Raw genomic sequence first — 26,519 nt, 5'->3', positions numbered from 1 at the left:
TTGTGAAAGGATTTAAGTACAAGAGTAATGACATCTCTCTTCAATGATGTCAGAGGTTTGCTGGACTGCATCTGAAATACTGTTTTGAGTTTTGGTCTCCTTATATCAAGAAAGATATTATTGCCATCGAGGGAGTGCAACAAACTTTCACCAGACTAGTTGCTGAAATGGTGAGACTGTCCTGTGAAGAGCGATTGGATAAATTGGACCAGTATTCATTCGAGTTTTGAAGCATAAGATGTAATCTTAATGAAAACTGCAAAGTACTTAGAAGGATGGACAGGGTAGATGAAGGTAAAATATTTCCTCTGGATAACGATTCTAGAACCAGGGCAACAGTTTGAAAATAAGGAAGGGATGCCATTTAGGTGCAAGATGAGAAGGATCCTGTTTTTAGTCAGAAGGTAGTGAATTCCAAAATGCATCACCCTCTCTATCCCATAGAGTAAAGAATGGAGAATCTCCATTTTTGATTGTGTCAAAGTAGAGATTGACGAATTTTGGAGTATCAAATGTGCAAAACATTATGGGGTTAATGTGGATAAATGACATTGATGTGTTCAATATATTAAATAGTGGAACAAGCTCAATGGGCTGAATGGCTAACACCTGTTGTAATGTTCTTAAGTCATAAATAAACTATAGAATAGTCAACTGGTTGTCATTATAATGTAGTTGAGAGTGTGTTGCTGGAAAAGCACAGGCAGCATCCGAGGGACAGGAAAATCGATGTTTCGGGCTGGAGTCCCCTTTCCTGACACATCGATTTTCCGGTACCTCGGATGCTGCCTGAACTGCTGTGCTTTTCCAGCACCACACTCTCAACTCTGATCTCCAACATCTGCAAATCTTACTGTTTGCCCGTCATTATGATGTATCCAAGGGATTTGAATATATTATTCAACCATTGCCTTTAGTTTTCTATCATGAGTCTTTGACTTGTTATGGACCAGGCCAGACCCCCTCAAAACATTACAACAAAGTAGCCCAGACGCTAACCTTTGCTAGTTGTTTTAAGCTGGTGTAAAGTGGATATTCCAGGAGTAATGCCACTGGCCAAACCACTTAGTTTGAAACAAAACAGAGTTTATTTACAAGATTACCGAATGAAATGCAAACCAAAGAAAACAGAATTCAAATTAGATTAACCTATCTGGAAACCCAACAGTCTATACCAATTTAATGATGCTGTTCCAAATACTTTCAATAATTCCCATAAACACCCTTTGGCAAAAAGGGAAAAATCAAACTCAGGGTCTTAAGGGTGAGATATCAGGGAGAGAGAGGATCAACATGGACCTGCTTCTTAGGGTCCAACAGCTTCAAAATTACTGACTGCTTTCAGTGAGCAGCCAAACAGCCAATAACCAAACCAAACCAAACCAAAGTAAAGCTGAGTCGGGAGAACTGGCTGCTACCCTTTCATTGTACAAGTGTTTTTAAAAGCAATTTGCCGAGACAGTATCTGTTATCTATAATCAAATTGGCCCTAAAACCCTTCAAACCTAGATCTTTTGGAATCACTGCTTTTATGAGCTCTCTGAAAGAAAGCCAAGGACAGTATAAACATGTTAAAGGATCCACTGATAAAAATGAACAATCCATATCCAACGATGGCTTCATTTCATGCAAACATGCACCACTACATTCTATTACAGTCTGTCTCACTCCTGCCACCAAACACCACTGTTTCTCATTTAAGTCTAGACAAGGCATCAGCAATCACATTTTCTCGTCCTACCACATGCACAACTTTCAAATTGAACGGCCCTAGCAACACACTCCACCTGAATAGTCTGGTATTTTTGTCCTTAAATTTCTTCACAAACTTCAATGGATTATGATCAGGGTGTATGACTGTCTCAGATACATTAATGGTATCATAAACATTGAAATGTTGCAACACCAATACCAAGCCCAAAGTCTTCTTTTCAAATGTGAAATATATGTTGCTTGTCCCACATTTTCAACACAGTCCTCCAAACATGGAATTGATGTGCATCAGTCTTTGTCATGGCATTGGTTTTGTGATAGTCCGCACATAACCGTTGGGTACCATTTGGCTTTGGCACCATTACTATGGGTGAGCTCATCACTGTAACTCACTTCGATTATGTTGTTTTGGAGCACGCATTCAATCAATAAGGATCTTGCTAATCAGAACAGCATCTCCTATATCTACGTCATGCATAATTACGTTAGTATTTCCCAGTTTACTTCCACGTATCTCCCCATGTGATAATAATAATTCTTTCAGTTTTCCTCTGGAAGGTAACTCAATAATTTATCCTAATTTTGATAATCAGGTGGCAGTGGTTAGCACTGCTGCCTCACAGCGCCAGAGACCCGGGTTCAATTCCCACCTGAGGCAACTGACTGTGTGGAGTTTGCACATTCTCCCCATGTCTGCGTGGGTTTCCTCCGGGTGCTCCGGTTTCCTCCCACAATCAAAAAATGTGCAGGTTAGGTGAATTGGCCATGCTAAATTGCCTGTCTTGTTAGGTGAAGGGGTAAATGTAGGGGAATGGGTCTGGGTGGGTTGCTCTTCGGAGGGTCGGTGTGGATTTGTTGGGCTGAAGGGCCTGTTTCCATATTGTAATTAATCTAATCTACTCTAAAAAACTTCTCCATTGACCAAATGAATTTGAGGAATGTTCAATTCAAAATCCTCTGCACTTGGCTCTTGCATCTGTGTTGTAACCAATGGCACAGTCTCCTTTGGCTTTCTTTTCATGTCAAAATACCTTTTGAGCATTTTCACATGACACACTCTGTGAGATTTCTTTCTGTATGCAATCCTTATCAAATAGTTCTCCTCACACAATTTACTTTTGACTTGATAAGGTCCACTAAACCTTGCTTTTAAAGATTCACCTATCACTGGAAGTAACACTAACCCCTAATTGCCGATCGCAAAATTGTGAACCAATTATATCATTAGCAAAGACAAATTGTATTCCGAAAACATACTCCTACCATGACTTCTCCACTCTTTACTGGACACTCAAACCTCACTTTACATAAATGAGTGCTTCTTGTCTGACCATGAATCCCTGTTACTAAGACATTTTCTGGGAATAGTCCTTCAGAGGTACATCTCCTCATCTTTCAAGATTAAAGATTGAGAGGATCCTGTAACTCTCAATATTTAATGCCTTTACCTGCTGCTCCTGGCTGATGTGAGTAAATTTTACCTTCATAGGTATATGGTTTAAGAAGATCTGGCACTTTCTCCTTAACCAACATCTAACCAGAGTGTACATTCTGGTGCAGCTTTCCAGTCACCACTGTACTTTCTGTTACCACTCCAACAAAATTCACTGGCTTATCCTATTTTCCTACATCTGGCTTCCCACTGCTTTTCCTAACCCACCAACACTGTGATTTCAAGTCACTTTATTGCAGCCAAAAAACGGGAGCTTTTTAACTTCTCTTTCCACTTCAACAGTTTCCTTTTTACCCTGTGGTAAAAGGGTAAAAGATCTTATGATCTTCACCGAGACCTACAATTCCCTTTCCATGTGAGGATTTCACTTTTCCCCAATTTCTGTCCCTCACGGATTGAAATTGATTCTGGAAACCAAACTTTGATTTATGGACCAACTCATCGACCACTTCATCTACTAATCTTGCCATTTTAACTCTTTGCTCTTCCACATGAGTTCTCATTACTTCAGGAAGTGAATTTATAAACTTGTCCAAAATAATCATCTCTGTAAGAATGCCATAGGTTTGCTCTATTTTTAATGTCTTTATCCACTGATCAAAATTACTTTGTTTAATCCTTTCAAACTCAATGTTGGTTTGATGAGGGTCCCTCCTTAGGTTCCTGAAACGTGGTCTGTAGGCTTCTGGCACAAGGTCATATGTACTTAAGCTGACTTTCTTCACCTCCTCAAACGCCCCAGATATCCCCTCTGATAGTGATGCGAATACCTTACTAGCTCTACCTTCAAGTTTTGTTTAGATCCATAAAACTCACATAGACACTGGCTACCACATTTATTTAGCCACCTTTTCAAATGAGATGAAAAAGGGTTCAACATCCTTCTCATCAAATTTAGGCAATGCTTGAATATTTTTCTGCTGTCCTTTCCTTGTCTTCTGCCTCTAACTTGAGCTGCATCATTTTCAATTGAACTTCAGCCACCTCCAAATATTCTGATTTTGTTTCCAGCAAAATTAAATATGGAGCTATTGCTGTAATTATCTCTCCTTTCCCCATGGAAGGAGGCAGCTCCAACTCCAGCTTGCCTGCTAATTCTAGCAGCTTGGCCTTATTCACCTTTTGCAAAACCTCCAAAGTCACTTCTTCTACCCCAGAAACCTCTTGGTGACTGAAAGAGCCATTGCTATCTCAAGCATTGTTTAAACCAATCAAAATCAACACCCAGAACAAAAGACTCCAATACCTTCCACTCGCTGCCTTTGAGTACAACAATCCTAATCCCAAATTGGAACTATAGAACAAATACTACAAAGAGCCCCCAATCTGTTATGGACCAGGCCAGACCCCGCAAAACGTTTCATAGAAGTAGCCCCGACCCTAACTTTGCCAATTGTTTTAAACAGAGGTAAAATGGATATTCCAGGAGAGAATCAGCTGGTCAAACCACTTAGTTTTAAACAAAACATAATTTATTTACAAGATTACTGAATGAAACACAACAAAAGAGAACAGAATATAGGATATAGAGCAGGATATAGAGAAGCTGCAGAGCTGGGCAGAAAGGTGGCAGATGGAATTCAATGTAGCTAAGTGCGAGGTGATTCACTTTGGGAAGAATAACAAAAAGATGGGGTACTGGGCTAATGGTCGGATACTTGGTAGTGTGGATGAGCAGAGGGATCTTGGTGTCCATGTACACAGATCTCTGAAAGTTGCCACCCAGGTAAATAGTGCGGTGAGGAAGGCATATGGCGTACTGGCTTTTATTGGTAGAGGAATTGAGTTCCGGAGTCCTGAGGTCATGATGCAGTTGTATAAAACTCTGGTCCGCCCGCATCTGGAATATTGTGTGCAGTTTTGGTCGCCATACTATAGGAAGGATGTGGAGGCACTGGAACCGGTGCAGAGGAGGTTTACCAGGATGTTGCCTGGTATGGAAGAAAGATCGTATGAGGAAAGACTGAGACACGTGGGGCTGTTTTCATTAGAGAAAAGAAGGGTTAGGGGTGACTAGATTGAGGTGTACAAGATGATTAGGGGGTTAGATAGAGGTAACAGTGGTGGACTCTCCCTCTTTATGGGCATTTAATAGGGCATTGGATAGGTATATGGAGGATAGTGGGTTAGTGTAGTTTAGGTGGGCTTGGATCGGCGCAACATCGAGGGCCCAAGGGCCTGTACTGCGCTGTATTCTTCTATGTTCTATGTTCTATGTTCTAATATGCAATACATTGTCACAACTTAATGATGCTGTTCCAAATACTTGCAATAATGGCAAAAAAGGAAAAATCACATGCAGGTTCTTACAGGAGAGAGGGAGAGAGGATAAACATGAACCTTTCATTGTACAGGTTTTTTTTTAAAACTTGAAAGCCTATTGCCTGAGGAACTATCTGTTAGCTATAATCAAATTGGCCCTAAAAGCCTTCAAACCAAGACCTTTTTGAATTGCTGCTTTTATGACCTCTCTGATTAAAAAAAAACAAGGACATCATAATCTTGTTAAAGGAGCTGCATTGTCACAGGCTATGGCTATATTATTGTTAAGTGAAAAGTGCCATATGCTCCTGGTTAAATGTAAAATCATGGATTCATAGAGTTATCGAGACGTACAGCACGGAAACAGACCCTTTGGTCCAACTCATCCATGCCAAACAGATATCCCAACCCAATCTAGTCCCACCTGGAGCACCCGGTCCATATCCCTCCAAACCCTTCCTATTCATATACCAATCCAAATGTCTTTTAAATTTTGCAATTGTACTAGCCTCCACCACTCCCTCTGGCAGCTCATTCCGTACATGTACCACCTTCTGCATGAAAAAGTTGCCCCTCAGGTCTCTTTTATATCTTTCTCCTCTCACCCGACACCTATGTCCTCTAGTTCTGGACTCCCCGACCCCAGGGAAAAAACTTTGGCTATTTATCCTATCCATGCCCCTCATGATTTGATAAACCTCTATAATGTCACTTCTCAGCCTCTGACACTCCAGGTAAAACAGCCCTAGCTGAGTCAACCTCGGCCTAGACTCAAATCCTCCAACCCTGGCAACATTCTTGTAAATCTTTTCTGAACCCTTTAAAGTTTCACAACGTCTTTCCAGTGGGAAGGAGACCAGAGTTGCATGCAATATTCCAAAAGTGGCCTTACCAATGTCCTGCACAGCCGCAACATGACCTCCCAACTCCTGTACTCAATACTCTGACCAATAAAGGAAAGCATACCAAACTCCTTCTTCACTATCCTATCTACCTGTGACTCCACCTTCAAGGAGCTATGAACCTGCACTCCAAGGTCTCTTTGTTCAGCAACACTCCCTAGGACCTTACCATTAAGTGTATAAGTCCATGGCCATTATGTTTTACTTCTGCTTTTATCTCCCTCGGCTAACATAAACCCAGTAGCAGAAGAAAGACACTGTCACCTTATAATTAGCTTCTGCAATCAATTTTGTGGTTATTATGAACTTTTATATGCTTTGATTGAGCATGTCATATTATATATTATGTTGTATATTGTTAACTCAGTTTTAGCATATTGACTATCATGTTATACTGATTTTTATACAGACCACTTTGATTTTGAAGTTTTTTTCCAGACAGATACTGTGAAGTCACATGTGAGCAAGTGGAGCTTTCTGCTAAAATATATTGATACGCTCATGAATGCTCCATAAAATTTAGATGCATCGTTTCGATATAAGCAGACAGAAAATTTCATTTGGTGCTACCACATCAACACATTGGAGCACTACACAGTTAGTAAGATAATAAGATGAAGTGATAATGAAGGGGATGTTCCCAAGTTAACTGATGTTGTAGGAATGCACTCAAGAGTATGAAGTAATATCAGTAAGCTGACCACCCCTCTTCATAAACCAATCAGGAATATTTCCAGGAGCCAATTTCCATGATGGCGGTGGGGGAGGGGGGGTGTGCAGCAATGCTGCATGCAGGCTCTTGCCTGGGGCTCAGGTGCTCCCATCTGCTTTCTTTTGTCCTTCCTTTTAACTTCTGCTCTTTCTCTGTTGATTTTTTTCTTTCATTTTTCGGTTCTTTGGTGGATTTGTTGGTGACATTGGAGCAGCAGCAAGAGCGGGCCATGTGCGGAGTGGCAGAAGCCTCCTGGTGGCAGTGGGAGCAGTACCTCCTGGTGATTTGAGGCTGCACAGCAAGGGCATTGTTCCAGCACTCAGGATGGGCAGTGGCAATGATGGTGGTAAAGCTCCTCCAGCATTTGGGGGCAGCACCGGCAGTGCACAAATCAAGATGGCAGCTCTGGCAAGGTGATGTCTTGGAGGAAGGTGGTCAGAACAAGACTCATGGCAAAGTGGTGGCCTTGCCTGGAAGCAGAGCCAGGGACTCCTGGTTGCAGTTGGCCCAGAACAGAGACTCCTGGTATTGGTGAGGTGGTAGCTGTAGTTGTGGCAACAGGGTATGCCTAGAATGTGGGTTCAGCATGGCACTTGACATCAGCAAGGTGGCCCCAGAGGTGAAGAGATGGTTCTGAAAGAGTAGCAACTCCTACGTCGGTAGTTCTGGCACAGATGGCAGTGAGGCAGTGGAGGAGGGGGTCGCTAAGCAAGTGTTACTCACAGTTGAACTGGCTCACCACTCAAGAATCATGATGGAGGCAGCAGAATGAAGATGCACTCTCTTTCAGTTATGACATGTTACTCTTTTTATTTTTAAATTATTCAAAATGGCCTTGGATTATGGCAAAAGCCAAAGCTTTTTACTGTATTTTACTATGTTATTCACTGAGAAATCCAAGTGACAATAAATCATTCAAACCAAATATACTGTCCAGCCTATCCAAGACTAATTGTGCTCTGCTCTTATATTGGCAAGCCAATTAGAGTTGAGAGATACACAATGTCAGCATACAGGTACAACAGGCAATTACGAGTGCAAATTGTATGTTGGTCGTTGTTGGACTGTGGCTAGAAGGAGGAAACTCTCACTCCAGATGTACAGATAACTGATGACACTGAGCCTATCGATGAAGGACTTATGCCTGAAATGTCAACTCTCCTGCTGCTCAGATACTGACTGATCTGTTGTCCTTTTCCAGTGCCATATGTTTTGACACTGCATATCTAGTACTGTGTTCAGTTTTAGTCTCCTTACACACTTGCTTTGGTGGAAATACAGGAACGATTCACTCGGCTAATTCCTATAATGAAGGTTTATCTCATGAGGATTGTTGATGATGTTGGGCCTGTTTCTTATGACCTTAAAATCTTACCCACTCTGTATATCGATAGTCACACTCCTTTGATGGACATTGTTTGAAGCATTGAACATTTGCAATTACATAACAAGTTGAGTAAAGCACTTTTGGAACTTTAAATCCAATCAAATCTTGTAACATCTACCTTAAAACTATTGCACAGAGTAATGCCATTACTCCAATGCCTAATGATGATATCAATTATTAAAATTATCCTTTGTTAAGCCTACATAATTTTCTGAATTGTTGTCTGAAAGTGCCGTGGAGTTCTGTTACAGAGATACCCTGCAAATTGTTCACAAACCTAACATTTTCTCAAATAACATAATGTCCAAGGCTGAAGGAAGGTGAAATAAGTTTTGAAGTTACAGTTTCTGTTGGCGACCTGCTGCTATGCTTTTATGTAAAGAATAACTATGTGCATTAAAATATATATCAAGGCAAATTGTCAACAGCGTTCACAGTGAGACAATTTGATAGCAGACATCAAAGCCACCTCAGACAATGAACACAAGAACATGGGAAATAGAAGCAGGATTAGGTCAGAAGGCTCCTTGCGTCTGCTCCCTTCATTGATAAGATCAAGGCTAATCTTGAATCACAATTCCTCTTTGATCCTCAAATGTGACATATGTCCCAGAATTTAAAAATCTATGAATCTCAGTCATGAATAAACTCAAACTGAGCAACCTTGACTCTAATTCCAAAGGTTTATAACCCCAGAATGAATGAATAGTCTTTTATTAATATCTTATGTTTTATTGAGATTTTCATTCATTCCTGTAAACCCAGGAGAGTAGAGACCCACCTGCTTAAACTGTCACTCAGGACAGCCTTTCCCATCTGACAGGTCAATCTAGTAAAATGTTCACTGCACCAGGGCCAAGGCAAGTATATCCTTTCTTTGATAAAGAGATCAAAGCTGCACCCAGTACTCCAGATGTGATCTCACCAAAGTTACGAATAATTACAGCTTGAGTCTTGTACTGTTTTAATTCAATTTGCCTGCAATAAAGGCCAACACATTACTTGACCAAAAACAAAAAGTGCTGGAGATCACATCGGGTCAGGTAACATTCGTGGTGAGAAAGCAAGCTAATGTTTTGAGTCGAGATGACTATTCATCATATTATGAAGGTGTGGGTGTACTATATCTTTAAGAGAGTAAAAGCTTGCAGTGACAGCTCAATGTTTGCTCAATAAGGCACAATGTAACATATGCTCCAGCTACTGGGGTAGCTAGTTGCCTGGAAATGACAAAACAGATTTGAATTAGGCCAATCAGTTTAAATTAAACTCCCAAAAATACCAAATTCCAATCAAGTTTGAATTGAGTATATTAACAATCTTAAAAGCCAATGATACAATCCAATGCTTTGGGGTATAAGCTTGGGGAAAATTGAACAGTTGGGAGGAAAACTGCCACCAGACCAACAGCTGTAGACTGCTAGTCAGAACTCTCTGAGAAGTACCTGTCTCGAGAAGGAGTTTGTACAGAGAAAAACCTCAGCACTGACCTGGAGAGCCAATCCACTGATGAAGATAAAGAGAAGATTCGACTGCTGACTACTTTAAAACTTGGATGTTTCTGTAAATCTTAATTGGGAGTTTTTATTGGACGAGTATTATAGAAGGGAAGGTAAAAGGTAGATTAGAGGAAGGAATTGTAAATAGTTGTTAGCTAATTATTCTCAGTTATGCTTTAAGAAATAAAGTTGTTAATTTTTACTTGACATAGTTTTTGGCCATTCAAATTTTACAGATTACTGCAAGGGATAAATCTTTTCTGTGTTGCTTGTTTTAAATTAAGCAGGAGGGTTTACCCCGTGTCATAACAATTAGATGAAGAGTCAACTAGACTCAAAACATGAGCTTGTTTTCTCTCCATGGATGCTTCCTGATCCTCTATGATCATCAAAATAGACTGGTGGGAGGCTGGAAGAACTCAGCAAGCCAGGCAGCAGCAGGAGGTGGAGAAGTCAACATTTCGGTTGTAACCCTTCTTCAGGACTTGTTCCTGGCTTGCTATGTTCTTCCAGCCTCCTGCCTGTCGATTTTGGAAACCAGCAACTGCAGGGTTTTTTTTTGTCTCTAACAAAGTTTGTTCCACTGCAAAGTCTGTTAAAAGGATGCCCTCTGTGATCTCCAGCATTTTTTGTTTTCAGTTCAGATTCCAGCATCTGCAGTAAGTTGCGTTTGCAAGTTACTTGTCTTCTTAATTACTTGTTGTTATTTGCATGCTAACTTTTAATGTTTTTTGAACGAGGTCGCTGAAATCTCTCTGAAATTTAGAAGCTTTTTTTTAACCATACTCACCCTCAAAAAATAAATAATCTCACATTTCACTCCAGCACCTTATTGCCCTTCACTTATACTTCCAATATCCCTTTGCCGCTTCTTCATACCATCTTCACAATTTACGAGCCCACTCTGTGCAGATTACAGAGATTTCAAAATTAGATTGTCACAGTTAACTTTAACCATGAGCTTGTAGTCATAAAGTTCGTTTTAATTAACTTAACGGGAAATGAAACTGAGATCTCCACCATTATCTGACTAATTGCCCTTAGTTCTCTCTTACTCTTGTCTGCCTTCCACATTTTGGTTCACTATTAGCAACTAATTAACAAATTGTATTTATGCGAAGAGTTTTAACAATTGTCGGTTTATCACTGCCTAATGGTACTGCAATGGATTGCAACCCACCGTTAGTGTGGATTTCCAGCGCTGAAAAATGACGATGTCTTTCAAAATCAGTTTGAGTGGATTTTTGCTGACACCTAAACAGTCAGGAAAAAGCAGCAAAATCAAACAACCTTTCTACACTTTATTTCGAACAAATCAAAGACTGGGACCTACATACAGAGCCAATATTAAAAGTAAAATACTCTGAAATATTTTAATACAAATCTATTATTAAAAAGAGCTTTAATTAATGATATGACAGAATTCCACAATTATAAAATTAATTTGTTCAGTGTTCATCAAATTGCATTAATTGAATGCACTTAAAAAGAGCTTGATTAGACCTGAATGAATACACATAAGTTTGTTAGGGTCTTTGAACAACAATGCAACAATACAATAGTTGAAATTTTTGATAATATCATAACTGGCTGCTTTTGAGAATTGGGGGCAGTTTTGGGGGATGTTTGTCCACACCACAGTCTATTTATGAGCAGTGAGTAACAGAATGCAATTTCAAGGTTTCTGTGCTAGGTTGCACATGCTTGGGATCCTAAAGTTGTGGTCAGGTTCAGACTGGGAATGTTGACAGTTCCCCATCAACATTGAAAACCTTTCAAATCTCACAAAATCTGGCCCATTGTAAAACTCTTAAATAATTCCAGAGTACTCGCCACGATAACTGTACACTGAAACTGTCCTGATAAAGTTTGGGATAAAGTTCATCAACACGTTTTTCAAAATCATCGTGTAACTGGTTAATAGTTTGTGTTGTTTCCTTTGTACCAAGCGAGAACAGATACAGAATCTTTTTCAATAAAATTACATTATTACAAACTTTGTTCATGCGTTTCCGTTTCTGGCAAGAAATTCAAAGTGAGATATTATGAGATGTTAAATGTAATTAAAAAGAATGGATTGAATATTGCATTTGTCCATTATTGCCAAAGTTAAAATATACCAAATTCCCTTTTCATTATGCAGGAGCAACTGAAGTAAATATGGCAAAGTAATGTGATTCATAAAATATGTCTGATTGATCTAGTACAACTCTGCTTGATAAGAATAATTTGCAAAGCTAATTAATTTAGAAGGCACTGCAGACATAAAAGACATATTTTTATGTAAACATGCACATTTTTAAAAATTACTTTTCACAGGTTTTTGTCCAATTTGTATTTCACAAATGACCTGTGCAAATATGTGCTAACATTTAAGTTCAAAACCCTGGCTGCAGGGTTCTGTGTCTAACAAATCAATAATTTACAAAGTTGGCATAGGAGTGACAATGAGGATTGAATCTGTGCCCTATGCTTCCACTGCAGACAACAAGTGAACTTCAGATAGTTTTCCTACAAAGCTCTGGTTGCATTCCTACAAAACCTTGCTAAATTGCTTCATAGAAATAATGGGGCCCATGGGAAAAGTAGAGTTCGGGGCAGATCAGCAAAAAATATCACTCATGATCACTCAAAAATCACCCAAAAGCCTAATTATGAGACAACCTGAATGAAAGTTTAAATCATATTTATTAATGATACAAAAGTAAATTTAGCACTTCATATTGAAAAAAATCTTGTTCATGCAAGGACAGAGGGTCATCATCATCAGAACCTTCAGGTGAAGTTGTGGTTGTAGGAGTGGATGGCTTTGATTGATTGTCTTCTGACTGTTTCCTGGAGGTTGGTTTAAAGAAGACATTCCGTTTTTGCTGATTTGCCCTTTTTCTTCTGTCATGAAGAAGCTGTTTGTAGGGTGCCAGATGATATCTTATTGAATGAATTGCTGCCTTGCTGTGTTGTAATCATTGTCCTGTCAGAGCTGCAACTGCCTCTCAATTTCCCTGAGGATAGAAGACAAAAGAAAAGTGGAAAGCTCTTGTGGTGCTTCATTTTGGAATTCATCTTTTTCATCTCCAGCTTCCACTTCCCCCTCAGCGACAAGCTGTTGTAGACCAGCTGTAGAGAGGTCTTCACAGAGGGACTGAAACAGTTCTTCAATATCCTCACTTTCCACGTCTTCAAAGCCAACCTGCGTTGTAAGGGCAACTCAATACTCTTTGATTTTTGGGAGCTCGTCTGACGGTTCACTTCCTTTAATATCTTGGAAAAAATCCGGGAGAAGCTGTCACCAAACTGCATGCAGGCAGTTCTTACTGACATCACCCCAGGCCTCCACAATAATGTCAATAGCATTCTTGTTATTAAAGCTCTTCCAAAATTGAAGAACACTGCCCTCATTATCACCCTCAGTAGCTGCAGCCAGCCTCTTTAAAAGCTGACATTGCAGCCTGCTCCATTGGTTGAATGAGAGAGGTTGTGTTTGGAGGTAGAAATAGCACTTTGATGTTTTCAGAAAGCTCACCAATGGTGGCAGGCTGGCTTGGTGCATTATCCCAGATGAGGAGAGCCTTGAAACCCAAACTTTTTTGCCTGCAATATTGTTTAAAACATCTTCCAAAACATCAACAACAAGGTCAGAGAAAATTTGCCTCGTCATTCAACCTTTTTTTCTTGAACTGAAGTAGATGTCTAGAGGAGACTTGAGGTAACACTGCAGATTGGCAGAATGGTACACAAACACAGGCTTAAGTTTTAAGTCTCCACTGGCATTGGCACCCAGCAGCACAGTCATATGATCCTTTGCAACCTTAAGGCCTGGAGCATGTGCTTCACTCTTAAAAATGTAGGTTCTTGCTGGCATTTGCTTCCAGTCTAAACCTGTCTCATCGAAATTGAAGATTTGATCTAAGATGTAGCCTTCTTCGTCAATGTTGTTTTGACTATGGGAGAGAATGCCAGCGCATGCTCCTCGTCAGCACAGACAGGTTCACCAATTAACTTTATGCTACGGAATGCATAGCCATTCTTAAAACCACCGATTACTAGCGATAAAGGCAGCCACTCCTGCAGGATTTTGAACTTTTTTCTTTAGATCTTCATAAATGGATAAGAATTTCCCTTTTATGGTGAGAAAGTTTGTCTCAGATCACTTTTTTTGTTGATCTTTCATTCAAACATTTAAAATCGCTCCATCTCCTCAAGTTGCTTTGGCTATGACCTCACAGGTTTGCTGACACTCAGACTTGTTCCAACAGTACGCTTGCTTTAATCTGTTCAGCGTTGTCCCTAACGGTGCATAAGGTAGACTCCCTCATTCCCGTTAAGCAAGCTGTTTCACATATTCTCTCTTTCTGCTCACAATGCTTCTCTTCCAGTGTTAGAGTCTATCATTTGCGTTCATCACCAACAATTTTATCACCAGGACGCTTCTTGCCAACATTCTTGTCACTACGCTCCTCCATTTTTTCAAAAAAAGGTGATAAGCTAGGAGTAGTGTACCTTTCACAGGAAGCTGCTCAATGTACCTCTCACAGAAAGCTGCTCTGTCAGCAGCTGACACTGGAGCAAGCATAGAACATAGGGAGACTTTGGCATGGATGTCGGCGCACGTGCAGAACGAAGCGTGCGAAACAATCACTGCTGGAATCACGCTATTGCGAACAGCAGTAAACATTCTCGAAACTCCCCTTCCCTAAATCCTCAGTGACATTATGAGTAATGTGTTGTCAAGTGGTACTGTGACTCAGCAGTGGCCCCAGAATTATAAGAATTTAGCACAAGCTAAAGATAAAGTCACCATGTTGCTCAGACATGGCTTTATGTACAATAATGCAACCATCTTTAAGTAGCACATCAGTAGCTTTGCTTATTTCCTGCATAAAGGATCCTTCCTAAATGCTTTAATTGATGTTGGGATTGTGACTAGTCCAATGATGTTCTCGGATGAACACTCAAACCATTTACTGCAACATCTTCTGACAACCTGGTTAATAGATTGTTGGATTTGGAGCCTGTATGTAAGGAGTTGGAGTCTGTTAATTCTGAAGTTAATTCTGAAGTTAATACTGACCTTCAGCTTCTCTGTTAGAATTTCTTTTGTGGAATAATTCTGATCATCCACGGATAGACCAGAAGTGTTAATTCTGTGAAAACCCTCTTTATCAACATCAAGCAAGATTTTTAGAGCTGTTTTCCCAGCATGATCCTTCAATTGTCAGTAAAATAGAACATATATATATTGATTGCATAGGTGTAACTTAGTCCATAAGGAAATATCATCTATTTCTCTTTTGTTTTAGAAGTGTAGTGCAGTGTTTGGTTATTTATCTGACTGGTTTTGCTTTCCTATTACTTATCCACTTCCTGTTCCTGTTTATTTTTCTTGTTGCTTCTACTTCGCCGTTCTTGGTGCCTTTAGAAACACAGGTGTAAGAACAACAGTCTTAAAATTACAGCCCCGTATCGCAGTTCTATGTCAGACACTATCCATTACAGGGTACCAAATAAACAAAAAGGTAGGCATCATTGTGTCATCACCAATTTGTGTTGCTGAATTGTCAAACAGTGGGAAATTTGGCAAAATAATCCGTCACAGCGATGTAATCTGCTCCATGCACTGTGAAAAGGTTTGTTGTTACTTTTGTCCAATGTGTGAATGGAGCATTGTGTGAGAATACAGACATCCTCCACTTCTGGGTTGATACATTTAACATGCTTCACATGCATTTAAGTCCATGAATATCCTCATTGGTGGAATTCCCACCAAATAGGTGGTGCTGAGTACACATGGGCTCCTTAGTGTTTCTGCAAGGAAAGCAAATAGTGAAGCCAACTGAGATCTGAACAATGACAAATCTTCCTCCTGGAGAAAATCACTTTTTAAAGTGTTTGAAAATAATATATTGTCTTTTAGCAAAATAAGAGATTTTAAAATGATTTAGCTGCTGTTTTCTATAAAAAAATTAAAATGCAGCTGTTGAGAATTGTCTTTTGTTGAGAGAGACAGAGAATTGACTGGCACAGGTTTGTAACCTTTGCTTTCAAGACCACTAACAACTTCAGATCTTTTATTTTTAAGGAAGGATACTGTTCAAATTTTCTTCAACTCGAGTGAATATGGGAAGTAAGTTTTGTGATTTATATATTTGTTAATATCATTTATTTTAGAGTTTGGATTTTGAACTGGTGGCATTGGAATTTTGGCCTTTCGGGAGAGTTTAATATTAAGCTTGTCAGTCTTTCTGAGCCAAAACAAAAACTGCAGATGCTGGAATCCAAGGTAGACAAGCAGGACGCTGGAAGAACACAGCAAGCCAGGCAGCATCAGGATGTGGAGAAGTCAATGTTTCGGGTGTAACCCTATCCCATGACTTGGGGGGGTTGTAAGGAGAGCTGCAGATAAAGTGGGGTGAGGTGTGGTGTGGTAGGGATAAGTGAACGCAGGTAGAGGGTATGACCTGGTTGGTCGATGAGAGGAATGAATCCGGTCAGTGGCTGGAAGGAAGAGACGGTCAGCGGGATGGACTGGAGGAGGAAGGGCTGGAAAGTCGGGTGATGGGAAGGGATTGAATTGAAAGATTCAACAGATATTTATTATAGTCAAAAAGTGTGGTGCTGGAAAAGCACAGCAGGTCAGGGATCATCCGAGGAGCAGGAGAGTTGACATTTCAAGCATAAGCTCTGCATCAATAATCAGAACTTCCGCTCGAAACATCAACTCTCTTGCCCTCAGATGCTACCTGACTGGCTGTAGTTCACCAGCGTCACACCTTTTGACTCTGATCTCCAGCATCTGCAGTCCTCACTTTCTCATAGACATTTATTATAGTTGGCTGTTCTACACAGACTTCTTGCTACTAAATGTGTATTCAGCTGTGTGTAGCTGAGAAACAATATTAGCTCTTGCATTGAGATCCGAAATCATAGTGTAGGTGTCAAATTGGCAATAAATGGTAATGGATTTCAAGACCTGCATATTGCTCAATGTGTGTATTTTAACTTTTTTTTCCAATATGGTTCACAATGTAATTCATGTGTATGAATATAGAACAGGAGGGGAATCGGTAGATGCGGTATAATTTGACTGTTCTGAGGACGGGTCACTGGACCTGAAACATTAACTGTTTTCTCTCCACAGATGCTGCCAGACCTGCTGAGCTTTACCAGCAATTTCTGCTTTTCTTTCTGATTCCCAGTACCTGCAGTTCTTTATTTTGTTTTTGTTTAACTGGATTTCAAAATAGCTTTCAATAAGGTATTGCACAAAAGATTACTATACAAAGTAAAAGCTCATGGTTTTGAGGAGAATAATATATTAGCATTGATAATTGACTGGTTCACTAACAGGAAACAGACAGTCAAGATAAATAATTTCTTCAGAGGTTTGGGGCAGAAGAGATTGATAATTTAGAATCAGTGTTGGGGCCTGAGTTTTTAATGATCTATATGACTGATTTGGATGAATGGGTCAAGAACAGCTGACTAACTTCCCTACTCTTATACTCCAACCCATTTGATATAAGGGCAACATTCCATTAGCCTTACTGATTACCTGTTACACCAGTGAACTGGCTCTTTATGCTTTGTACACAAGTACCCCCAGTCTCTTTGCAACTCATTTAAATAGCAATATCACTAGGGAGGCTGTGGCCATTGTCAATATGGCACCCACGTAAGGCAATGGCCTAGTGACATTATCACTGGACTGTTAATCTGGAAACTTGGCTAATGTTCTGGAGATCCATGTTCAAATCCCAACATGGCTGGAATTTGAATTGTTAAGAATCTACCAATGACCATGAAACCATTGTCCAAAAAACCCATCTGGTTCACTAATGTCCTTCAGGGAAGGAAATCTGGCCTATATGTAACTTCAGAGTTTGACTCTTAACTGCCCTCTGAAGTGGTCTAGCAAGCCACTCAGCTGTTTCAATTGTGGCAAAGTCTCAATGAAGAAAGAAAACTAGATGGACCACCTGGCATTGACCAAAGCATCAGAAACAACAAGGCAAAAACAGCTCTGTCAATCTTGCAAAGCCCGTCTTACAAACATCTTGGAGCTAGTGCCAAAATTGGGATCTGTCTCACAGATGAGTCAAGCAACAACCTGTCATACTCACAGAATGCCTTCTGGACAATGTCCCAATCCCAACAGCAGGACAGACCCAGCAGAGGTAGCTGCATAATGGCATACAATCAGGAGGGAGTTGTCCTGAATATTAACTCTGAACCTCATGAAGACTCAGGGCTTCAGGTTAGACATGAATAAGGAAACCTCCTGCTGATTACCATTTATCACCTTCCCTCAGCTGATAGGTCAGTCCTCCTCCATGTTGAATAACACCTGAGGGAAGCACTGAAGTGGCAAGAGCAGTTCCCATGATGGGAGATGTTCTCTCAGCATTTACCATGTCAAGCACTTTAAGGATCTGACATGTTTCAAAGAGATCACATTTCATTCTTCTGAACTGCAATGAGTAGATTCCCAACCTGTTCAATTTTCGCTTATAAAACAATCCCTCTGTACCAGAGATCATTCTTGTGAAAATTTCTCTAAACTACCTCCAATGAAGTAATATATTTTCTTAAATAATGGGACCAAAACTGTTCACAGTATTCTAAGTGTGGTCTCACCAGCACCTTGTACAATTGCAGCAAGACTTCCCTACTCTTATACTCCAACCCATTTGATATAAGGGCAACATTCCATTAGCCTTACTGATTACCTGTTACACCTGTGAACTAGCTCTTTATGCTTTGTACACAAGTACCCCCAGTCTCTTTGCGTTGCAACTTTCTGAGGCTTTTCTCAATTTAAATATGACCTGTCCAAACTAATCAACAAATTGAAGTAAAATGTATATTTACTTCAGGGCAGATCCACAGACAGACTGAGAACAAAAATCATTGAAGTTGTGATGCATGCAATTCCATGTAAGACAGCTCTGGCTTGAGCTGAAACTTTATTGCTGGAACAGCACAGCAGGTCAGGCAGCATCTAGGGAACAGAAGATTCGACGTTTCGGGCACATGCCCTTCTTCAGGAAGAAGCTCTGGCTTGAGACAAATAATATCTGAAGACTCAAGTTCCTGCAAAGAAAAAGTTCTTGCCCCGGTAGGGATGAGATTCTCCAAGAAAGAACTCCTCCAGATCAGCAAAGACCTCCAGAGCTCAGACCATTAGTAGCATATTTCAAGACAAGTAAATCGAATATCCAATAAACAGCTATTCATCCAAGTCTGGAGATAACTCATTCAAGGAGAATAGTGGAAACATTAAATATTCTGAAATTGTAAAGTAATAACTTGGGGAAATTCAGGAAGTGGTAAATGTAGTTAAATAAATAAATGATAGATATTTAGGATAAACTTGGGGAGGGGTGTGTATGACTTTGGGAGAATCTGAAAAGATTCATGCAAGATGAAGAACAATAAGTAACTCTTACTGTCCAAAATGGAGGAGGAACATTCGGGAAGACGTTGGGCACCTTGAGAATTGCCATCAGGCAAAAAATGGAAACCGGAGGAAAACAGTGAGCTGCCGCAGCAATGTTCTAACCACCCCTTCCCTTGACCACCACCTGCTTCAAGTGTAACAGAGCCTACGACAGCTATATCGGTCTGTACAGCTAGCTACAGACTCATCCTGAAAGTGGAAGAGGATCATTCTTGCCTGCGAGGGACCACTGATGATGATGATGAATGATGGGGATTGTGCTTTAAGGATTTGATTTGAAAAATGGTAAGGTAATTCGGAGGATTTATTATTCTGTCAGAATATTTTCTCTTCAGATTATTAATGTAAAAGATAGTTGACTTGGACTGTCTTTGTTGACAGTTTCAGGTTTAAATTTAGTTATAAACTGATCAACCTTTAATGCCTTGCACTTCTTTTGTATGGAAGAAACATTTCTGATAGAGCAAGTATTCTTTCCTTTGCATTTTGGGCACAACATGACTTTGAACTCTTCTTCCATCATCTTCGCCTCTGTTCCCATTTCTTTGGGTAAGAGTCCTCTTCCTGTCCCATAGACCCCTTCACACAGCTCCATCTCTCTCCCTCCACCTGGTCGCCTTAATTTCTCTGCACCCTCACTCCCCCTCAACCAAACCAATCTGTCTCCCTCTGTGCACTTCAATTCAACTCTGGCTTTGTTATTAAGCCTGTCTATAAAGGTGGTGCTGCTGTAGTCTGGTGTACTGACCTCAACATTGCAGAGGCTGAGCACCAGCTTTCAGATACCTCCTCTAATTTCCCAACTGACCATGACCCAACCATTGAACATCAGGCCACTGTATCAACTACAGTTACTGACCTCATTTCATCTGGTAATCTCCCCTGCACTGCCTCCAAGCTGATAGACTACAGCCTCGCTTCTACCTCCTTCTGAAAATCCACAAACAGGGCAGCCTGGGCAGACCCATTGTTTCTGCCTGCTCCTTCCCCACAGAACTCAAGTCTTCCTTCCTTGACTCAGTCTTTTCTCCCCTGGTCCAATCCCTGCCCATGTACATCCTTGATTCCTCTGATGCTTTACACCAGTTTCAGAGTTTCCAGTTTGCAGTCTCCAGCCACCTCGACTTTACCATGGATGTGCAATCCATCTACATGTCCACCTCCCACCAGGCTGGTCTCAGGACTCTCTGCTTCTTCCAGGAACAAAGGCCTGAACTGTCCCCATGCCCCACCACCCTCTCTGCTTAGTCGAGCTCATCCTCACCTTCAACAACTTCTCTCTTAACTCCTCTCTTTTTCTTCAGGTCAGAGGGGTGGCCATAGGTACATGCATGGGCCCCAGTTATTCCTGCCTCTTTGTGGGAGACATGGAACATTCCTTCTTCCAGCCTTATTCCTGCCCCTACCTACAACTCTTTCTCCAATATATGGATGATATCATCAGTGCTGTTTCCCTCTCTCGTCTGGCATTGGAAAAGTTCATCAATTTCACTTCCAATTTCCACACTGCATTCACACTGACATGGTCTATCTCCAACTCTTCCGTTCCCTTCCTCAACATCTCTGTTTCTATTTCTGGGGATAAACAGGCCACTAATATCCACTATAAATGCACCGACTCTCACAGCTACCTGGACTATATATCCTTGCACCCTGCTTCCTGTAAAGACTCCATTCCATTCTTCCTGTTCCTCCGTCTCCATCATATATTTTCTGATGAGGCCAACTTCAACAAAGGAGTGTTCGAACTGTCCACCTTCTTCCTCAGTCAAGCATTCTCCAGCACTATTATTGACAGGACCTTCAACCGGGTCTGATCCATCTCCCATCCCCTTCACCCCCTCACTTGCATCTCACAACAGCATTAGAGATTCCCTACTAACCTATCAACATCCACATCCAGAAGATCATCAGCCACCATTTCTGCCACCTCCAGCAAGATACCAACATCGGACACATATTCTCCTCTCTGCCTTTTTCTGCCTTCCACAGGGACCATTCTGTCCAGGACACCCTGGTCCACTCTTTCTTCACTCCCAACAACTCCCTATAGCCTCATGACACATTCCCCAGCACCCAGCAAAGAGGTAACACCTGCCTAATTGCCTCCTTCCTTCTCAGTATCCAAGAGCCCAAACATACTTCCCAGATGAAGCAGCACTTTACCTGCACTTTACACAATTTAGTCTACTGCACTCACTGCTCACAATGTGGTCTCCTTTACGTTGTAGGAATGATGAGTAGACTGGGTGACAGCTTTACAGAACATTTATGTTCTTACCACAAACATGACCTTGAGCTTCCGATCGCCTTCCACTTTAACACACCAACCTGTTCCCTGGCCAACATCTCTGTCTCAGGCTGGCTGCAGTGCTCCAGCACAGCTCAGCACAAGCTGGAAGAACAGCACCTCATTTTCCGCTTGGGAACTCTGCAGCCTTCTGAACTTAATATGGAGTTCAACAGGTTTAGGGCCTGAACTCTCCCATGTCGTAACCCCCAACTTCACACACCAGGCCTTGTCATCACATAGTTTGCCATTACACACTACCTATTATTAGCCACAAACAGTCTCAATTAACAGCTATTCACCCTGTGAGCCAGATTGTTTTCCATTATTTTGCCTGTCTAACTGTTCTTCTCTCACTTTGGGCTCTATTCCCACTAATTGCTTACTCCTTACCCCCGCACCCTATCTTCTGCAGATAGACCAACAGTTCTCTAGCCACTATCAGTTCTGAGGAAGGATCACCAGACCTGAAATGTTAACATTGATTGCTCTTCACAGATGCTGCCAGACCTGCTGAGCTTTTCTGGCCACTTCTGTTTATCTTTCCTCTGTAGTATTTTGAATCTTTGCTTGTCCCTTGGGAGAGAAACCTAAGGATATGTCCTTCCTCCCAACAGTACTTGTCGAAATTAAGATGCATTGTTATGGCTTGTAAATCATTGCAGAGATCGAATAAACTATATCCTGCTTATTCAGCAAGCCTCTTCTTATTAGACTAGAAGGTGACCACCCTTGCACATCTGGGCCATGTAAGTCCTGAAAGAATCTACATTTTAAGATGCAGGTCGTAGAACACACAAGGGCGGGTGATTTCTGAAGAAGAGATTTTGTTCTGACCAAGTGAGAAGAGATGAAGTGCCTGCCTCTCGACATGTTTCTCTATTAAACACAATAAAGGTTTAAGTTCTCTTTTGCACAAGGTTTCACCTGTTTTCATTTAAAACATAATGAACTGTTTTTGATGCAAGCAACGGGAAGTTAATCACTTGTTTTTCTTGAGTAAATTATAGTGCAAAATCCAAGCAAATTAATAAAAATATAACATCAATCATGCAAATTTTGCATACACTCATACATACAAAGTTAAAAGGAAATACTATATTGTACCAAAGGATGGTAAAATAATTTAAAGTTTAGATTATTTTTGGTCCTTGAAACCTAAGTTTGTTTACTTGAGACCAAGATTGCTCCATTGATTGCTTGGAAGCAGTCAGCAAGACCAGATGTTGTAGCTATTTTTAAAGTTTTCAGTTCCTAATGTTCCTTCTATGGTTGTTTCATTGGAAACTGGGTCAATTTCTTTTAGAGAGAGAGAGAAAGCAAGACGGAGCGAAGGAGGGTAATGGAGACAGCACTGTCCCTTTTAGTAATCTCCCAAAGCTTCAGCAATCTTCCAAGGCTCACAAAGTCCTTTGAAATATTAGTACCAGGGTTTATTTTCAAGAAGTCCCTTTGGGTGGGTTCATCTGTGAAGGGCATGGTGTCAGTCTCCAGTATCTTATATTTGTTTTGTCACTCTGAGACTGCAATAGCAAGTCTCTCTTTTCAACTGTCATCACACTCAATCGATGGTGATTATCTTGTTTTCTCATTTGGACTGCTGGGGCTACCATGGTATAAGCAGCTACTCATAGTAACATATTGTGTGAAGGACCAAAGCATATTGCATCCTATAGCGAAGTAATGTCCTAAAGTATAGTCAAATAACACATCGCAAAATGGAATTTTAAGTATAAAGGCATTAAGATTAGATTATTTACAGTGTGGAAACAGGCCCTTCAGCCCAACAAGTCCACACCGACCCGCCAAAGCACAACCCACCCAGACCCATTCCCCTACATTTACCCCTTCACCTAACACAATGGGCAATTTAGCCTGGCCAATTCACCTAACCTGCACATTTTTGGACTGTGGGAGGAAACCAGAGAACCCAGAGGAAACCCACGCAGACACGGGGAGAATGTGCAAACTCCACACAGACAGTCGCCTTGAACCCAGGTCTCTGGCGCTGTGAGGCAGCTGTGCTAACCACTGTGCCACCGTGCCACCCATAATTAACTGCATTCATGTGGATATTCAGTCTCAGGTTATAGGAAGATTTTGCTTCCTATTAGCAGATATGTGCTGTCTGGAATGTGGTGAAGTAAGATGTATTTTGAAGGCCCAAGGATAATTCATAACAGGGTCTGGTAAACATCATAAGATTATGGGAAGATTGCGCAGCAACATGATAAATCTGACTAGATGTGTATGTAATCAATCGATAACATGATGGGTTTATGACAGCCAAGGTGGGCTAAAAGTAAAGTATAAAAAGTGTCTGTTTTTCTTTGTTCAGTGGAGAGGTTGTCTGGTCTTCCCAGAGCTGGATCCCCATGTTATAAACAACGAGCCTTTGATGATTGGAATGAACATGGGTGTTCGGTGACTCTTTGATTGTTTAACTTCTCCTTTCGCCACCTTGGGGTGGCTTTCTATTTTTAAGCAGATTACCTTGTCTCAACTAAATTTGCAATAGTTCTGAACACCTGAAAGTTTAAGAAAAAACATATCTTCAGAAAAAAGGATATAACCTCATGTCAGATTTCACAGAAAGAAAATTCTGCTCATCTCTATTTTAAAAGCAAAATCTCTTATTGTTTAACTGCATATAACTAAATGTCTTATGAAATAGCATGCAAAATTCAATTTCTCAAAAGTTATTTGAAACGCATACTTCAAGATATATCAAAGTTAACTTACTGTATTGTCATTACTTGTAAGGATGAATGTGAAATAATTATGCTCAATTTGACAACACACTTGTTGTCCAAAATGTTTACCTTGTATTTCTTTGTGATGGAATGTTCATTAGAAGACTTTTGAAAGGTGTGGAGATTAATTGCTCTCTAATAGATAACCACGGAACCAGGCATGTTTTCCATTAATGATGGTAAGCACATTTTGAAGTTCTGACTTTCAGGTAACTGAGTTATATCAAGAGCACTCAGCTGAAACTATAACAAATGGACAATTAATTTTAATTACACACAAATTGCTAATTAATGCTGCAGGTCCAAAACAGAATTTCCTTGATTTTTACAGAAAACTTATTTGAACTGAATTTGTACTTGAATATTTTATTTTGGAAAAAAAACTCACTTGACAGCAAAAATTCTGACAAGCAGACAATTAATATCCTAAGGTATAAGTGTTATGCTCAAAATTCCTAGTAGAATAAATGTCAGACTATGGGGAATTATGGCACTAAATTTGGAATTGCAATTCTGATGAAAACATATTTTAGTTCTTGCATCACGGTCAGGGAATTTGCAAACTGAATTTCCAACCTCTCGTGTAGACATGCTAAATTCTGGTATATTGGCTTCATCAAATAATGTTTCTGTCCTTAAAAGAGATGCATGCCTATGAATGACAAAATAATAAGAGGAAAAGCTACTGTTCCAGAAATTCTACTGATTACATCAGAATTGCACTTGACTGCAATTCTCCTTTCTTCTTCACCTTCGGTTCTTTGCCCGAATGCAGATCAGTCCCACAACTCCATGGTCCCCAGCACAATTAGGGAATGGAGCCAAGACTCAAAACCAGCCCGGCCAGAAAGCAGATTGACCCCCATGCTGGTGACATCTATTTCATCCACACAGGTAATCCTGCCAACTGAACCAATCCTGCTGTTGTCATGTTCCAGTGCTCTTCTGTGCCTAAACTGAGAGGAGCAGGAACATCAGTGATTCATGGTTGAATGTTGGTGTTTTGAAACTCTGAGATCAATTCGATTCTTGTCTTAGTGTTTTGAGATCCTAGAAAAACAGACTTAATTGCCTTAGGAGAACAGTCATCAACAGGTATCAGAATAAACTGGTCTGTGTCTGACACACAAAATGTATGATGTAAGGGCACTAATGTTGAGGTACTTGGAAGGGGAGAACACCATCAATATGGCATAGTGTCACTTTGGAATGTCAATCTATTTGTTCATACTGGAGTTCAGTTATTCATGGTGTACCACAAGGATCTGTTTTAGGGCCACTGCTGTTTCTCATTTTTATAAATGACCAAAATAAGGGCATAGAGGAATGGGTTATTAAATTTGCAGATGACACAAGGGTTGGTGGAGTTGTAGATAGTGCTGAAGGAATTTGCAGGTTACAAAGGGACACAGGTCAGTTGCAGAGATGAGCTGAGAGGTGGCAAATGGAGTTTAATGCATAAAAGTGTGAGGTGAGTCACTTTGGAAGGAGCAACAGGAATACAGAGTACTGGGCTAATGGTAAGATTTTTGGTAGTGTGGATGAGCAGAGAGATCTCGGTGTCCATGAACATAGATCCCTGAAAGTTGTCACCCAGGTTGATTGGGTTGTTAAGAAGGTATAGAGTGTGTGAGCTTTTATTGGTAGAGGGATTGAGTTTTGGAGCCACAAGGTCATGCTACAACAGTACAAAACTCTGGTGCAGCTGCACTTGGAGTATTGTGTGCAGTTCTGGTCACAGCATTACAGAAGGGATGTGGAAGCTTTGGAAAGAGTTCAGAGGAGATTTACTGGGCTGTTGCCTGGTATGGAGGGAAAGTCTTACAAGGAAAGGTTGAGGGACTTGAGGCTGCCTTCGTTAGAGAGAAGAAGGTTGAGAAGTGACTTAATTGAGACATATAAAATAATAACAGGATTAGATAGGGTGGACAGTCAGAGCCTTTGGCTCAGATCGTGATGGCTAGCTCAAGGGGACATAGCTTTAAATTGAGGGTTGGTAGATATAGGACAGATGTCAGAGGTCGTTTCTTTATTTAGAGAGTAGTAGAGGCATGGAACACATTACCTGCAACAGTAGTAGACTCACCAACT

This window comes from Chiloscyllium plagiosum, chromosome 16 (genome assembly GCF_004010195.1).
Source record: "Chiloscyllium plagiosum isolate BGI_BamShark_2017 chromosome 16, ASM401019v2, whole genome shotgun sequence".
Taxonomy (NCBI): Eukaryota; Metazoa; Chordata; class Chondrichthyes; order Orectolobiformes; family Hemiscylliidae; genus Chiloscyllium; species Chiloscyllium plagiosum.
Note: the sequence above shows the minus strand (reverse complement) of the source record.